Source organism: Carcharodon carcharias, chromosome 39, assembly GCF_017639515.1.
Source record: "Carcharodon carcharias isolate sCarCar2 chromosome 39, sCarCar2.pri, whole genome shotgun sequence".
Classification (NCBI taxonomy): Eukaryota; Metazoa; Chordata; class Chondrichthyes; order Lamniformes; family Lamnidae; genus Carcharodon; species Carcharodon carcharias.
The window spans coordinates 2,360,219-2,369,876 of record NC_054505.1 but is presented as its reverse complement, the minus strand read 5'-3'; the positions used below and the strand labels follow the sequence as shown (position 1 = coordinate 2,369,876).

General features: G+C 45.7%; 1 non-coding gene across 1 annotated transcript; it reads left to right on the top strand.

The window, feature by feature from the left end:
* Positions 1-1,044: 1,044 nt before the first annotated feature.
* trnaa-ugc lies at positions 1,045-1,116 on the top strand. The gene has a single exon. It is a non-coding gene; the product is annotated as a tRNA-Ala (tRNA).
* Positions 1,117-9,658: the final 8,542 nt, after the last annotated feature.

Here is a 9,658-nt window from a genome sequence, read left to right as displayed (position 1 = left end):
CATGGAACAAATGGGAAAGAGAGTGGGAATGGTATGAGAAATTGTACAAAGCATTGGTCCAGAGCAGGTGTTAATAGCGGATTAAAGGTCACCGCTGTCAGAATCCAAAATAGCAGAATGTGGGAATAGGTGAATAAAGGTTAATTCTGTCTGAAAGCACAACATGTGGAGAAGGTACAGATTGAAAACCGGGAAAATAATACAAACAGAGGACAGTGTTCATGGTCTGAAGATGCTGAATTCAGTTTTGAGTCCATAAGGCCGGAAGACGCCAAATTGGAAGATGATGTTATTTTCCCACAGCTTTGTTGGTCTTCACTGGAACATTGCAGCCGGCCGAGGACTGAAATGTGAGCCTGAGAACTAGATGCTGGACTGGAATAGCAACCGGGGCGGGGCCATGATTGTGGACTGAGCAGAGATGTTCTACAAAGAGGTCACCCAGCCTGTGTTGAGTTATCCCAAAGTAGAGGAGTCTACACTGTCAACAACGAATGCAAAGGACTAATATTATATTTCCTTTGTTCTTTCATGGTATGCGGGTGTCACTGGGAGAATCAGCCTTTGTACGCATCCCTAATTGCCCTTAAACTGAGTGACTTGGTGGCCCATTTCAGAGGGCAGTTAACAGTCCACCACCTACATAAGTGTGCAATGTCACCAGTAGGCCAGGCCTGAAGAGAATGAAGTTTTTCCTTCCCGTAAGGAAGTCAGTGAACCAGGTGGGTTTTTAGCAATTTCGATTTGAACCCGTGTACCGAGTGGATGAGCCCAGGCGTCAATAATACTAGTCCAAGCACAATACCACTGTCTCACTTCGCGATTGGAAAAGGTACAAGTAAATCGTTGCTTCACCTGAAAGGAGTGATTTTATTTAATGGTAATGAACTGCCAAGAAGGGTGAAATGACCTTAACTACACATAGGCATTTCTGCTTGCTTATGGTTGCGGTTTTGGTATGTGAGTGATGTCACTGAACAGGAGAACAGGCTTGAAAGGTGAAATGGGCTTTAACTGCGCATTCATTTGCCATTGCGTGCATCTGGGGATGTAGCTCAGTGGTAGAGCGCATGCTTTGCGTGTATGAGGTCCCGGGTTCGAACCCCGGTATCTCCACTTCACCTTTTGAATGCAGTGGTGCCATTTGAACACAGTGTGCCGTTGTACACACAGACATGGCAAACTCGCTGCATATGTGCAGAAAGCGAAAATTGCCCAACAACCAAATGCAATGAAGGATGCGCCGTCTGTCGGGATTGCTTTCAAAAGAGCTGTTCTCAGAGGCAAAGTCGCACCGCCTCATCATTGAGGTTACCATGAGGGCTCGCAGTTTATTGTGTGGCTCACCACACTCAGAGTTCAAGCACTCGTTAAGCTGAGCCCATGTCCTCTGCTATTCGTAGCCTGGGTAAGTAACCCGCTTTAAGTAACTAACCCAGAATAAGGCGTCACTTTCTATGCAGCACTGTTTAGGAAAGAGGCGAAGATTTCTGAATGGGTTGCAGTGATGTTTTAACCAGGGGAGCTCCAGTGACAAGGGGCTTCAGTTCCGTGAAAGCGGTGCAGAGTCTCGGGCTTTTCCCCCTCCTAGAGGTAATTTTGACAGGGGGTTTGATGGAAGCGTTGGAAATCATGAGTTGATGGGGAAAACAGTTCCTTGTGTTTGAAAATTAGAGAGGTTTCGACATTCATGATGCCATCAGGGGTGATTGTATCGAGATCGGGGGTGATTGTATCGAGATCAAGGATGATTGTATCGAGTTCGGGTGAATGTATCGAGATTGTTGGCGCTAATATTGGGGCCTTGGACTTATTAGAAACATGGACGTGGTTCGCTCCTTCCCTGTGATTGAAGCCTCCACTTCTCCCGCTCCCAAGCTCCCAGCCCAGCCTGCCATTGCGCTAGCCTGGCACCTATAACCACATCGCACTTTGAGGTGTCCTTTCCCTTCTCTGGCAATTTCTCTTTTAGACAAACTCACTGTTTTCCTCTCTCTCATTCACAATCCACTTCGCCAGCGATCTCCAAGCTATCATCAGCATATTGGCACCTATATATCTTCATTGCTGCTCTACCTCTGCCCCGGCAGTGTGTGACTACTGACCTCCCGTGACTGCATCTATACTTGCTTGGATACTCTTTCCTCTGCACTCGCTGCCTTCTAACCCCACCCCCCCAACCCAGCACACCCCCCCCCCCCCGACCCTCCACCCCCACGCCAACCCCTACCCTGAACCTCTTTCTCGATTGAAAGTTACCAATTAGTCTCGCAGTCACTCTTTTAGGCCTTTTCGATGTCCTGCTCTCTCTTAAAAGCATTATTTTGCTCACGCCGGCCATTGCCCCAATACAGCTCCCATCTCTGCTTAACACTAAGGGAGAAAGGCTTGAAAGGTTATGGTGAGTAACTGGCTGAGACTGCTATTGCCAGGGTGTGTTGGTGCACGTGAAACAATGTAATGTCTCTCCCTCATCAAAGGAAACCATTCACTATTCCAGGACCATGCTGAGACACATAGATAGCCCAGGGCTTCCGTTCACTAATCCATGCCTTCTTCTGAAACAGTCTCGCTGGCCGACACACTCACCCCCAACAACAAGTGCGAGGAGCTGATTGAACTCTTTGTCATTAGCTTTGGATAGTCCAATAAGCTGCCTCTTCCAATGCGAACAATTTCAACTATTTTGCTCTTCGACAGCGGCCAGATTTATTCCTGCTGTTATCACCTACTGTGGGTGAATGCTTTGTGGCATTGCAGCAGGAAGCATTCGCCCCGAGTATGTGATAACAGCAGAATAACGGTGGGCGAAGTCTGAGAGCAAAATAGTGGAATGTTTGAGCGCTGGCAGAGGCAGCTCATTGGACAGTCCCAAACCCAATGACAGATAGTTCCATCAACTCCTCGCACGTGTTGTTGTGGGTGAGTTTGGCAGCAGGCTAATATGTTTCAGAATAGATTACGGGTGAGTGAAAGGAAGGCTCTCGTTGTCCTCTGTTCAATGACACCTTATACAATCAGTCAGCCCCGCCATCTAATTATCCCTCAGCTCCTTAGCCCAGCTGTCCTTCTGTCCTTTTTGTTTGAAAAGCACAGAGCCCATCACACCCCTATCTCTCTCCTCTGTTCGGAAGAAAACTCATATTCTGGTCTGAAAACCACCTGCTTCTCTCTCCACTGTTGCTGCTAGTCCTGATGAGTTTTTCAGCTCTTTCTGTTTTCACTTCAGCTTCCAAGGGCTGCGTTGTTATCACCTTCTTTCTTTCGAGCAACACTTCTTTAGGCATATGAGCTCTGAACCTTGTGCACATGTGTACTCCAGCAGGGGGATGCTGGAGTTGCTGTCAGTGACTCTCCAGGGTGGGCAATGTTGAGCTGCACCGATTACCAAGGAACTCATCAAGTTCATGAGAACCTGCTCCTGTTCATTGGGCTCCATTCCCACTAAACTGCTGAACAGCCAACTTCACATCCTCCTCCCAGGTCAGTCAATATTGTTTTGAGTACTCTCCTGAGGCACCATCTTCCGTTTAGTCATGTCACTTCTCAAAAAAACGTAGAGCTTATGAACTCAATGCACCTGAAAGACACTGCTCCCATCTCCAATCTCCCTCTCCTCTCCAAAGTCGCTGAATGAGTTGCGAACTTCAAAACATTTGCCTGTCATTTCACGAGCTTCATGTTTGTAGTTCTCCACGTGGGATTCAGCATTTGATACCCAATCGAAACGAGGCCATTGCAAATTCACCAGCGATTTCATATGTGGCAGTGACAAGTGTAAACGAAGCACAATTACTTTTATAACTGGGACACGGCAGATACCTGGAAGTTCTTCACAGCACAGGCACATTAAGGCAGAAAAAAATTGTGCTGACTATTCTCAGCAGGCCTAGCAGCATCTGCGTGGATAGAAACAAAGTTAACATTTAACCTTTAATATGACGTTTCTTCTGAAATCATGAGTCATGGAATTTGTTGGTTTTTCGGCTGTTGGACACAAGGTGAGGGGGAAGGTGGAACAGGAAAAAAAAGCGTCATGGATTGATTTGAGGGCTGCGGACATTATCTTACAAAGATACCATGGAACAAATGGGAAAGAGAGGTAGAATGGTATGAGTAAAGAGAGAAAGCATTGGTCCAGAGTTGGTGCTAATAGCAGATTAAAGGTCAGCGTAAGCTGTAAGCAAAATAACAGAATGTGTTAATCGGGGAATAAAGGTCAGTGCTGCCTGATAGCAAAACATCGGACAATCGGTGAAAATAATACAAATAGAGAGCAGAGTCCATGTTGCAGATGTTGAATTCAGTTTTGAATCCACTAGGCTGGAAGACGCCAAATTGGAAGATGAGGTTCTTTTCCCACAGCTTTGTTGGGCTTCACTGGAACATTGCATCAGTTCGAGGGCTGAAATGTGAGCATGAGAACAAGATGCTGGACTGGAATACCAACCGGCAATGGAATTGGCAGCTCGTCTCCAAGTGACGGTGACCATGAAAATGCCAGCGATTGATGTTAAAACCCATCTGGTTCAGGAACACCCTTCTGGGAAGGAAAACCTTCATACTTACCAGGCCTGCCCTAGTTGTGACTTTCCACACATAGATGTGCGGTTATATTCTTCTCCACATGATTGTGGACTAAGCAGAGATGTTCTACAAAGTGATCAAACAGCCTGTGTTGAGTCTTCCCAAAGTAGAGGAGGCCACACTGTCAGCAGCGAATGCCATGGATTAAATTTATATTTCTTTTGTTCTTTCATGGGATGTGTGCGTCATTGCCACGTTATGCCTTTGTTACCCATCCCTAATAGCCCTTGAGCTGAGTGAATTGCTGGGCCCTTTCAAAGGGCAGGTTAGAGTCAACCACATACCTATGTGTGGAAAGTCACAAGTAGGGAAGGCCTGATAAGGATGAAGGTCTTCCTACTCTGAAGGGTGTTCGTGAACCAGATGGGTTTTAAAATTAGTCGTTGGCAATTTCATGGTCACCGTTACTTGGAGACGGGTTTTCAATTCGACATATTGGTACCTAAATTTCGTCTTCAATCCGTTTCCCCAGTGGATGAGCCTGGGGCTCAGCTGAACTATTACAACCACTTTACAACTGTTACCCTTCCTGAGTTGAAGAGGAATCAGTAAATAGTTTTTTCACCTGAAAGGAGAGTTTTTACTTCATTGTAGCGTGATATTTCCTATAACTACACCCAAATAAAAATAGCTGGTAAATCTCAGCTGGTCTGACGTCATCTGCGGAGAGGAACACAATTCACATTTCGAGTCCATTTAACGCTTCATCAGAAGTGAGGAGAAATAGAAATGAGGTGAATTATAAGCTGGTTCAGTGCGGTGGCAAAAGTAGAACTGGCTAGAGGGCCAGTGACAGGAGGAGGCAAAGAAGAGATTGCTAAAAATGTCACAAACAAAAGGACCAAGTGGTTTTGAAGCATTTGTGTTGCTTTGTGTCACGTGTGAATGCAGGTGGGGATATAGCTCCGTGGTAGAGCGCTTGATTTGCGTGCATGTGGTTCCTGGGTTCAATCCACTGTATCTCCAATTCGTGTTTTGAATGCAGCCGTGCACAGTTTCTCACCTTTGTACACACAGACATGGTCAACGGTGGACACACTTCAAATGTGTCAGGAGTGATCATTCGTCAACATCAGAATTTAATGAAGGATGCACCATCTGTCGGAATGGCTTCAAAATAAGGCTGTTCACATAATCAGAGCAGCGTTTGTGGATGTTCATTGAGGTATTTGTGCCAATAGTCTTTTGTGCGCTTGTTGACTCACGACACTCAGAGTTCAAGCACTCGTCCATCAGAGTCCATGTCTCTACTTCATGGTGCCTGGGAGTTTGTGGATCATTCCTGCTCGGTAAGTAACTTATCCTGAGCATGGTATACAATCTAGTCAGCACTCTTTGGGAATGTTTCGGAGGTTTATGAATGGGTTGCACTGAGGTTATAAGCAGGGGCGCTCAAGCAGCAAGACCCTTCAGTTCTGCGGAGGCGGTACAGAGTCTGCGGCATTTCCCCTTCGAGGAGGGAATGTTGACAGGAGGTTTCATAGAGGCGTTCAAAATCATGAGGGGTCTGGACAGAGTCGATGGGGAAAACAGTTCCCAGCGTGTGAGTTGTTGGGTGCATTTGACATTCATGAACCAACGAGAAATGATTGTATCGAGATTGGGGTAATTGTATTGAAATTGGGGGCGTGGATTGTATCGCGATCGCTGGTGATTGTATGGATATTGCGGGTTATTGTATCGAGAATGGGGGAATTTATAGAGATTGTTCGTGATTTTATCGAGATTGTTGGTGATTGTATCGAGATTGGGGGGATTGTATCGAGATCCGGGGGGATTGTATTGATATTGTTGGTGATTGTATCGAGATTGGGGGTGATTGTATCGAGATTGGGGGCATTATACGGGGATTGCTATTGATAGCATCAAGAGTGGGAGTGATTGTAACGAGATTGGGAGTTTTTTTTATCGAGATTCATGGTGATTGTATCGAGATCAGGCTGATTACATTGAATTTGTTGTTGATTATATCGGGGACTTGGCCATATTGGAAACCCGGACATAGGTTGTTGGCACCTTCCCTGTGAATGAAGCCTCTACTTTTCCCTCTCCTATCCACTCAGCCCAGCCCGTCATGATCCTTTTATTTGTCTCACCCTTTCTCCTTCTTTGGCAATCTCAATGTGTTCCTGCCCTCTCATCCAAAAGCCCCCTTTGGCATGCGTCACCAAATTATCATCAAAGATTTGGCACCTAGATATCTTCCCTGCTGTTCTCTCTCTGCCTCCCGTTACTGCATCTCCAATTCCTCATATTCTCATTCCTCTGTGGTCACTGTCCGCTTACCCTCCTCCCTGAACCCCTATCTCGATGGAAAGTTACCAATCAATTTCGCAGTCACTCTCTTGGCCTTGCGATCTTCGATGTCCTGTTCTCTATTAAATCCATTATTTTCCTCAAGCCGGCCACTGTCCCAATACAGCTTCCATCCCTGCTTAACACTAAGGGACACAGGCCTGAAAGGATATGGTGAGTAAATGGTTAAGATGCCACTGCCAGGGTGTGTTGGAGCCTTGAAACAATTTTTTGTCACTCCCTCATGGAATGAAACAATTCACTATTCCAGGACCATGCTGGGAAGCACAGATAGTGCAGGGATTCCGTTCGCTAATCCCTAACTTATTCTGAAACACACTCGCCGGCCTAAATACTCACCCCCAACAACAAGTGCGAGGAGCTGAGTGAATTCTTTGTCATTAGACTTTGGAATGTCCAATGAGCTTCCTCTTTTAGCACTAACAGATTCTGCTATTTTTCTCTCAGTCAGCGCCCACCTTTATTCCGCTGTTTTCAACTACTCGGGTCAAATGCTTACTTCTGCAAAGCTTTCTGTCCACCAACACTTCTTTAGGCATATGAGCTCTGAACCTTGTGCAGATGTGCAGTCCAGCAGGGGGATGCTGGAGTTGCTGTCAGTGACTCTCAAGGGAGGGCGCTGTTGAGCTGTTCTGAGAACCGAGGAAGTCTTCAATTCCATGAGCCCCGCCTCCTGTTCCCGGGCCTCCGTTCCCACTAAGTTGCTGAACACCCAACTTCCCATCCTGGCTCCCAGCTCAGTCAATATTGTTCAGGTTTTTCTCCCGAGGCACCACCTTCCTTTTCAAACCTGTTTAGTCATGTCACTTCTCGAAAAAGTGTAGAGATAATGAATTCTCTGCACCTGAAAGACATCGCCCCATCTCCAATCTCCCTCTCCTTTTCAAGTCCCTGAATGTCTTGCCGACTTCAAAACATTTGCCAGTCATTTCCCGAGCTTAATGCTTGTAATTATCCACGTGGTATTCAGCCCTTGATACCCAGTCGTAAGGAGGCCAATGCAAATTCACCAGCGTCTTCATACCTGGCAGTGACAAGGGTAAACGATGCACAATTACCTTTATAACTGGGAAATGGCAGATGGAAGTTCTTCACGGAACAGGCACTTAAAGAGAAAAAGAAAAAGAAAAAAAAAAGGTGCTGGAGAAATCTCAGCAGGTCGGGCAGCATCTGTGCGGATAGAAAGAGAGTTAACATTGCACTTTCAATATGACGTTGCTTCTGAAATCAGGAGTTGTCGAATGAGTTGGGTTTTTGGCTGTTGGAAGCAAGGTGAGGAGGAAGGTGGAACATAATAAAGAGCGTCATGGATTGATTAGTTATCTGGGGAGATGAAATTACAAAGATACAAATGGGAACGAGAGGGGGAATGGTTTGAGTAAAGGTACAAAGCATTCGTCCATAGCAGGTGTTAATAGCAGATTAAAGGTCAGCGCTGTCTGAAAGCAAAATAGCAGACTATGTTAATAGGGGCATAAAGGTCAGTGCTGCCTGATAGCAAGTCATCAGAAAAATATATAAATGACAATCGGCAAAAATAATGCAAATCGAGGCCAAAGTTCATGGACTAAAGATGTTGAATTCAGTTTTGAATCCACAAGGCTGGAAGTCGCCAAATTGGAAGATGAGTTTCTTTTTGCAAAGCTTTATTGGGCTTCACTGGAAAATTGCGTCAAGACGTGGATTGAAATTTGAGCTCGAGAGCAAAAATTGGACTGGAATAGCAACTGTCAGTGGAATTGACAACTCGTCTCCAAGTAACGGTGACCACGAAATAGCTATCGATAGATCTTAACACCTATCTTGTTCACGAACACCCTTCTGGGAAGGAAAACCTTCATCCTTATCAGGCCTGAACTACTTGTGACTTTCTACACATAGATATGTGGTTATATTCCTCTCCACATGTTTGTGGACTGAGCAGAGATGTTCTACAAAGTGGTTACCTAGCCTGTGTTGAATCATCCCACAGTAGAGGAATCCACACTCTCAGCAGCGAATGCAAAGGATTAGATGAATATTACCTTTGTTCTCTCATGGGATGTGGGAGTCACTGGCACGTTATGCCTTTGTTATCCTTCCCTAATAGCCCTTGGGTTGCGTGAGTTGTTGGGTCCTTTCAGAGGGCAGTTAAGAATCAGGCACATATCTATGTGTGGAAAGTCACAAGTAGAGCAGGCATGATAAGGATGAAGGTTTTCCTTCCATGAAGTGTTTTCTTGAACCCGGGTTTTATCATCAATCAATGGCAATTTCATGGTCACCGTTACTTGGAGACGAGTTTTCACTTCGACATATTGGTACCTAAGTTTCGTCTTGAATCCGAGTCCCCAGTGGATGAGCCTGGGGCTCTGCCAAACCAATACAACCACTTTACAACCGTTACCCTTCGTGAGTTGAAGAGGAGCCAGTAAATAGTTGCTTCACCTGAAAGGAGTGCTTTTACTTCATTGTAGCGTGAAGTTGCCTGTAACTACACACAAATAAAAATAGCAGGAAAATCTCAGCTGCTCCGACAACATCTGCGGAGAGGAATACACTTCACGTTTCGAGTCCATATAACACTTCATCAGAACTGAGGAAAAATAGAAATGAGGTGAAATATAATCTGGATCAGTGCGGTGGCACAGGTAGAGCTGGATAGAGGGCCAGTGACAGGTAGAGCCAAAGAAGAGATTGCCAAAAATGGCACAGACAAAAGGACAATGTGGTTTTGAAGCATCTGTGCTTCTTTATTCAACAAACGGACGCCGCC